Below are 9,097 nucleotides of genomic sequence, written 5' to 3' on the forward strand. Positions count from 1 at the left end.
ATATGGGTGAGGGTATTAAGGTAATCTAATTTTAAATAGATAAGGTTATTAAAAAGGAGGGACATAATTATTGTTGAATAAGGATATATTTGTAGGGTGTTAAAAGAAGGGATATATAATTAAAATACCCTTTGTACGGACGGATGTCCGGACCGTTCACTAATGAGTTGGATGCGGATCGGATTATTGAAATCCAACTTATTACGGATTGGACCCGGATGCAACCTTGAAAATCCGTTGGACATCCATACCCGTTGGATTAAGGGCATTTATATAGTTTCTAGAAAATATATGGATAGTTTTGGAATTTGTAGGTGTTTGCTTGGAGTGTTGTCCATGACACTACGATAATTATATACATATATAAAAATGTGTAGGTTCTACAAGAAGTCATCTATATTGGTTTTATTTTTTCATTATGAATTTTAACTAACACGTATCGATTGGATTATCCGCACCCAATCCGTGCATCCATTGGATGCAAATCTGTTGGATGTTGGATTGGATGCGGATGCCAAATTTGAAATCCGTAGTAAATTGTATTGGATGCGGATGAGGTGAAAACGGGTCCATACTCACCCCTACGGACAGGAAACAAACATAGTTTATGTCTTGGTCTGAGTTTTATGTTTGGACTGGGCCTTCGGCAGGAATTGGCTAGGTTACAGACTCATAATCGCATTCCTTAGCAGCAATATATTTTGAACAGAGAGAGAGAAAGAGGAGGAGGAGCCCGACGGCTAGAGAACTAGAAATCAGAGGCTGGAGCAGTATGGAAGGTTTTAGCCGAAAATGGAAGGAGGAAGAAGATCGATGAGATTGTGGTGACGTGCAACTTATTACTGGTTTAATTTCTCTTCTCTTGTAATTTATTTATGGGTTTTGAGAAACCCATGGCTATGTCTTGCCAAATGTTTTGTGACTAGTGTTTTACGGATGGAAACCATATTTAGCAATAGATCATGATTAATTCGAAGATATTTGGTATTAGGCTTTTATAAATCAAATCGATGTTTCTTGAGCTTTGTCCATGGATTTTATGTTTAATTAGATTCACTTAATTATTTGTTTCTTATTTGATAATTCATGCTTGGGTTTTCTTTGATGAGTTATTCTTGCGAGTACGAGTAATATTTGAGAAACTATACATTTGATAGGTGTCGTCATACAGACCGGACATAATTAAGATTTATGATTTCATTTCTTGCTCTTTAATTGATACAATGGTGGACTTCGTAAACCCTGGTTACCAATTCTCTTTCTCATTGCATTTAAATGTTCTTTTTAGTTTAATTTTATTATTTCGTTTTCAATTATAAAAATCCATAAACATTAGTCAATTAGAGATATTGGTTATGGTATTTTCACTGTTCCCTGTGGGTTCGACCTGTACTTGTCTCTGTCTACTAGTTAGACACCGTGTCATTGCGGTTATTACATACAGGGTTTCCCGAAATCCTGTCAGGTATGCGTACCAAAAAATTATTTTCGAACTATAGCTACGTCGGTACGTGTATTGGGTACATGTACTGCGGCTCCGGACCAATAATAGTTCTCCCAGTTTGTGAAACTGGTATGCATACTATCATGTATCTAGATTTACAGTAATTCTATATTTCTCTCTAAATCAATTCGGAAATTCCCAAATAACATCAGTGTCACATATCACTGTTCCAGGATATTTTGGAATGATAATCTTGAATCAAAATTTAGATTATGAACAATAAATTGTTCTTAACCTAAATTCATCAAGTATGAACAAATGTTCATTAAGCTTAGTCATATATAGTTCGAGAACGAATTACCAAGATAAATTTGACTCGAAATTCCTGACATGCTTGCAATAGTCAAATTAGTCATGCGACATCGTCTCTTAGATATAAGGATGAATATAACTTGAGAAATAGGTGGTTCAGTCTTCACTTACCTTTTGTTGAAGAAGTTCTCCAAAATCTTCGGTTGATCTTCGCCTTCAAATGGTAGAACACAGTGATGTTCAATTCTCAGCTACACACTTCTATCCTAATCCGAGACTCGACTAATTGTAGACTAGAAATCAAGAAATAGTTTTGATCAACTAAATTTGACAACAATCTTGGTATAGTAACACTTGTGAGTTCGACCGAGCAATGTTCTAACAGTCTCCCCCTTTATCAATTTATTGACAAAACTATCAATACATATGGATTAAAAAATAAAGATTCGAAAAACTCCTTGAGTCCATAATGCTTGATTTCCTTGGTTTCTTCAACTCTTTGAATTCTTTTTTACTTCAAGTTGCAATGATTCTGAACGTGCTCAACTCAGCATCGTTGTTGTTGAAGATCCGTAGCGTTAAAAACTTTGAAAATAAATATTCTCAACCGTCGTTATACAGAAACATAATATTATTATCTTCCCCAAAGTTCAATTGTATCACAACTTTAAAGTAATACTACGGTGATATGGTTCTCCCCATTAATCAATACTTATATCTTTTGCATAATAGGTTAAGCCTATAGATACTGATTCACCCCCCCTTACATAATGATCCATGAACCATATGTATGCAGTGCGAAAATACTAATTAATTCTTCCCCTTTTTGTCAATAAAAATTGGCAAAGGTACGAAAATCATGGGATCGTAATGAATTCAACCAAAAGATACTTCAAGACTTAAAGGAATTTCATATCAACTTTTATTTAGATGATATCACATGGTATGAAATACTTACCGCTCATCTAGGAGATTTAAGATATAAGCATCTACTTTAAATTCCACAGCCACACACCCCACAAAGGTATAACAATTAAGCACAAGGTCACTTAAGAACTCTTCCCCATTTGATGTCATTCTCAAGAGAACAACGTGAGTGACCTTACTTTTGTAAAAACAAGGATTTTGTCGGACATTAACAAATCATATGGATTTGTATTCTGAACATCGATATAAGTTAATCTCAACGCCAGTTACGAACAAGGAGATAATTTTAATCGGTGGTGACTCAATATAAGAAAATCTTACGGAGTTAATAATGCATTAATAATACAGAAGTTTGATCACGAGTAGATCAATACTGCGAAAAATTCTCACAAAGTTTTTTCTATTTTTAATTTATAAAACATAATAGTTTTAACTTCTGAGCATATATGATATATCAGTTCAATTTACAAAAAGTAAAGGACACATATATCTCATAAGATTTTGCGATATATTAAACCAATAAGGATTACATACTCTTCATCTTCCAAAAACTCTAGAATTTAAATAAATAAATCTGAAAACATGCAAGATGAAAATCGTTGGAAATAGCTTGTGTAATCACAATATTTGCTATACCAAACCCTAGTTATCCTTCTCGAATGCAAGAATAAATTCTGACAAGATGTTTCCTAAAAAATGTAAGTAAAAGCAGGAAATTTTTGAATAACACTACCGTTGTTTTTGTTGAACTTCTTATGGATTTGAAACACTTAGCAATTTAATTGAAAGATAAAATCATTCAAAGCTAAAAAACCATCAAAGTCATTACAACTAATAAGAAGTAAATAGTTTCAATGCAGTTCAACAGAAGTAACTTAAACAGACATAACATATGAAAACATAATAAAGCAACCATATATGCCTGATTGCGATAGAAGTCCTCAACAATCTTATATATTAGTTCAACCAGGTCTGGATGAGCTGTCATGACATATGTCAATTTCTCCTTCATGCACTCAATTCTTCATTGAAGAAGAGCAACTTCGGCATTGGCAGGTTTCTTCCTTTTTTTGGTGTCATTCTGAATTCGGGGAGATGGACGACCAACACAAGTTCCAAAAGGAGAAATTCCTAAATGACTGCAGATTATGTTGATAAGACATGAAAATCCAAGTTTTTTTCTCTGTGAAACCATATGTATCATTTGACGAACAATCAGGCTGCATAAATCAATCTCTACTCCTGAGACAAGAAAACAAATCATCTCAGCCAGGATTCTGCTCTAGAGATTCTTGTCAAGTGTAATGGGTATTAGGTTGGGCACTGCCAGTTTGCTGGATATCTTCAAATGAAGGCTTATATTATCCACAGCCAGTTTGCTTCCTGATCAGGACATATTCCTTCCTAAGTTGGTCTACGGCCTTCAGGTTGAGGAATAACAAATGAGTGCTGGAGAGGTAAATATAATAACTCAGAAATTAACTTTAAAAGTAATTCCTCCGACCATGGTTTTAAAACAACAGTTTGTCTTGATGGATGCATGCAAGTTTGCATAAAATTGACTAGTCATTTCTGGGTGGGAAGTACCCGTACCATCATGAATATGCCCCATTCATACCTTCTCGTAAACTCATGAAACTCTCGTTCCTAAACAGCATGTCCATACACCCTTTCCATAATAAAATTTCCATCAAGGAACCAAACGTGTTTGTTGCGGGTAGTTATATTGATAAAGTTAATTTGACGACTAGCATCAGAATATGGTTGATGGACGTCTAAACCGGCATCATCATCAAACTCATCATCATTGTCAACTACTCTTCTACTTGAGCCTTTACCACTATCATACCTTCTCCTAGACATGCTAATTGAGAAAGAGACAATAAACAGAAGGAATCGATCGAGTACTTATTAGGGTGAGTGAAAAGTTGGTAATGGTGAAGATCTGGAACGATGCTGAAATTGAGAATCGTTGCTGACCCATTCAGTAAGAACTTGAAACAAGTTCAACGGTACCAAAAAATCGAGAAACCGCTTGAACTGAACTTGGTAAGGATTCAGGTTAACGAACTCATTTGGTTTCTCATGAGAGTTCTCGAACAAAAGAGATGAAGATAGAAACAAGAAATATGTTTATTTCTTTTTATAAGGTAAGCGAACCGCTTGAACCGGTTAGAGCTGTTCCGGAACACGATCTCTACCGGTTTGAATACCCTAGACACAAGTCGTACGTGTATAACCAAGATCGAATTTTGTGTAAATTATTTCCTTTTTCATCAACATATTATCTTAGTTTGTCAAATAAATTTTTAGCTCAATAAATTACTAAGATTTAGAGAACAAAAATTGCCACCACCACAATTTCATATGTGGTTCCATTATATTGACAAAATAATAATAATTTAAAAATCCTTATATGGAGCAAATCACAAAATATAAAGAAGACAAGGAAAGGATGATTATTAGTGATACCAAGAATCATCGAGTGGCTTAATTCATATATCTTAGTGGTTTGCTCAAAATGGCTCCACGATAAGGCTTCCTTCCAACTTCTTCTAAATACAACATAGTTTAGTACGAACCATGTACCTATTTTAAAAAAACAATCCACAATACTTAGTATGTGCATAACCTTTACGTCTTGTTTTCATCCTTTTCAATAGCGTCTGAAGATAATGTTCAGTGCTACGTAAGGTAACTCTTTTGGTGCAAAGAGACATCTTAACATCTTCACTAAAGAAAACAACAGAGTAATCTTGACAAGTTATATCAGGGTTTGACCAATGATTTGAGTCATGTTTCATGAGGCAATAATCCGTTAGATGGGGCTTAAACTCTCTTTTTATCATATTCAGTTTATTACAACTATTTGTGTTACAGAAAAGATGAGAATTATACTCACTTATTAACAAATCAATATCAACCTCAACATGAGTATTATTCATCATAACTTGATTTAGTCTATCAAGAGAATCTTTTTCTTTCTGGAGATATAGCTCAACATCAAAAGAAAGATTCTCAAGTTGTTTTTCAAGCCATGTAAATAATCCAAGCCATTTTAATCCTGGAGGAGGTCGAAAAGGAATTTCTATATAATTGAAATATCACAGTTTGTGCGTTGTTCAATCAATTGGTAAACCCAACCTTTAGTTGTTGATTGAAATTGATTGATGCTTGGATATTGGTCTTTGGTACCATCCAAGTTATTTCTCATATTGATCCGGCTCACAAATTTCTATCTGTTCGATTGCAGATTGATTTGAGAAATTGAGATATAACTCTTGGATGCTTTTCCGTGATTGAGTCTAACTTTCTAGTTGATTCTCTTGGAACTGTATTGGAGTTGTCCATACAGATTTCAGAACGAAATATTGGGTATGGTTATTAGACCCCCCGCTTTTTCAAAATTACCTCCGAATTTTTGATGGATAATTTGCCTCCATAAATCTCTCTTTTCATTCCCATATTTCCACAACCATTTATAATGCAACGCATAATTTACCAATTTTAGCTTTTTAATTCAATTACCTCATCCGCATTTAGGAAAAACTGCTTTAGACCATTTCACCCAACGTCCATTCTTCACCTAAGTAGTAGAACCCGAAGGGAAATTCTTCATAATTCTTTCGAGCTCCTTCACAACCGGGGCTGGCACCTGAAACATAGCTAGGTAATATATAGGCAAACTTTCTAACACACTATTAATCATAACCAACCTTCCTACCTTAGACAAATAATTTCTCTTCCAAGATGAAAACTTTTGTCGCACTCTTTGGATAATAATATCCCAAACATCCTTGCATTTGGATTTTCTCCCTAATGGATACCTAAGTAACTAATAGGAAGATAAACCGAATTGCAACCAAAAACAGTATCACAAGCAGCTCCATTGTGGTCAATAACGATTCCAGCTACCACACTTTTTCCAAAATAGACTTTTAGTCCAGAAACAAGCTCAAAAGGAAAAAGAATATTTCTTACTTTCCACCTGCTCTTCAAAATCATCTAGAAAAACTATCAAATCTTCCACAAATTGTAAACGATTGATAGCAATACCTTGTTGAGCCACTTGAAAACCTGAGATCAATCCGGAAGCCTCAGTTTTTTTAATCATAAGGGATAAAATTTCATCAATCATAATTTTTATTTTTAAAAGGAGAAATAGGGCCGCCATGCATTATAGCTTTCCGACTCTTGAACATCTTAGTAGCATCACCATTCGAAATCACCCAAATATTGTGCAAAATATACACCATTTGATCCAACTTCTCCGGATGTAACCAAATCCTAACATGCCAAAGTTAAATCAATGCAAGTCCAATTAATATTATCAAACACCTTATCGAAATCCACTTGTATGCCTGGCTTTCCCTCCCTTTTTTACGAATCAATGAGTTCAACTGCTATAAGAATACCATCATTAATTTGTCTGCCATGCACAAATTCCCCTTGAAAATATCGAATGATGGAAGTAAGGACAAGCTTTAACTTTTCTGCTAAAAATTTAGAAATGACCTTGTAGACTCCCCATATTAAACTAATAGGCCTGAAATTGTTGAGAGAAACTACACAACTGCATTTCGGGATTAAGGTCAGATTTGTGCAGTGTAATCTCAATTCAAGGTGCTAGTTGGTTCAAACTCTTTGTCAACCATCCTAAAGTCTTTATTAGAGAATTTCTCAGTTGAACCCACCAAACCTTGGTATGTCAAAGTTCTTTGTCATATTTTAGTATCAAAACTCAAAGTCGCTTGATTAAATTACTAGAGTCAACTTCGTTAGGTTAGACTATAAATTCTAGAAATGTTGAGACATACAAGCATGACAATGAAGATATGGAGATTCTGAAGACGTAGCGATATCAACAAACACATCATTCTGTTACTTGAGGTTAGTAATACAAGACTTGACTTGTTTCCATTGATATCTACGTTACTTGCAAGTCATTTAGATTAAAAACATAACATGTAAAGTTATATATACAAAACTCTAGTATTAGATAATTGATCATCTTATTATGATGAAAGTGTCAAGGAAATATTATACAAGTTGTATCACAACTTAAGTATGTTGAATTACGAAGTATAATGCCTATCTTTTGAACTTCATAATTGCGACATAGACATAATCTTTGTAAAATTAGTACTAGATTGTGTAATGAACTTGGGATTGATTTCATGCCTAGAAATATATGTTTGACTACATGAGTTGAAGGAATTAGACTTACGAAATTTGTTTTGTAGTTGAAAGAAATCGATGAATTGGTGACCTGGTTCCTATTGGGGATTTCTTATTCGTTTCATATCTTTGTGATTTTACTTCGTGCATAAACTTGATAGGTTGGATACAAATAAACTTTGTTTATATTTGATGAACATCGTATTTGTTAGTCGTAGTAGATTGACAAACTATCATTTGGTAGTATTCTTCAGTATCTGAATCTGATAGTTTGTGTTAGAGCATATCTTGGTTGAACCCACCAAGCGTCGGTATGTCAAGTTTGGTTGTCATATTTTAGTATCAAAACTCATCTAGAGTCAACTTCATTTAGGTTAGACTAGAAAGTATAGGAATGTTGAGACTTGAAAGTATTACTCTGAAGACCTGAAGAATGTGACGAAGTAACGACTGCAACGAAGACATCATCCTTCCACTTGAGGTTAATAATATTGATTTGATCTTGTTTCTATTCCTAATGTATCTATCAAGTTGTTTTATATTGAAAACATAACATGCGAAGCTATATTTATGACACTCTAGTGATTAGACTTGGTCATAGCATTATGATCAAAGTATGGAATTATATTGAATTACGAAATATAACGCTTATCTTTTGAACTTCGTAAATATGACATCAACATAATCTATGTATTTAGTTACTAGATTATGTGTGCGATATAGGTGTGATTTCATCCTAGGAAACTATGTATTATTACATTGGTTTAAGGAATTAGATGTATGAACTTGTTTCATAATCGAAAGGGAAATCATAAAAGTATGTTGGTCCGGTTCTTCATTGAATAATATTTGGATGACCAATACAAGGTGACAAGGTAGAACCGATCTTAACTTATGTTGACAATCAAGGTGTAACCGGTCATAACCTATATTTTGTGATAAGGTGTAACCGATCCTAACTAGCTTTAGGAAGCAAGGTGTAACCGATCAAAACCTACATTGACAAGCATGTTGTAACCGATTACAACCTACTTTGGGAAGCAAGGTGTAACCGGACACAACCTACACTGGGAAGCATGGTTTAACCGATCACAACCTATATTGTGAGTCATGGTATAACCGGTCCCAAAAGCAAAACCGAGTTTCCAATATTCACATATCTCTTTATGTTTTGTGTGATTTTGGAATTAGGATTTGCTAAAATAGGAAACTTCTAGATGTTGACTATTTGAACAT

Source organism: Papaver somniferum, chromosome 4 (genome assembly GCF_003573695.1).
Source record: "Papaver somniferum cultivar HN1 chromosome 4, ASM357369v1, whole genome shotgun sequence".
Taxonomy (NCBI): domain Eukaryota; kingdom Viridiplantae; phylum Streptophyta; class Magnoliopsida; order Ranunculales; family Papaveraceae; genus Papaver; species Papaver somniferum.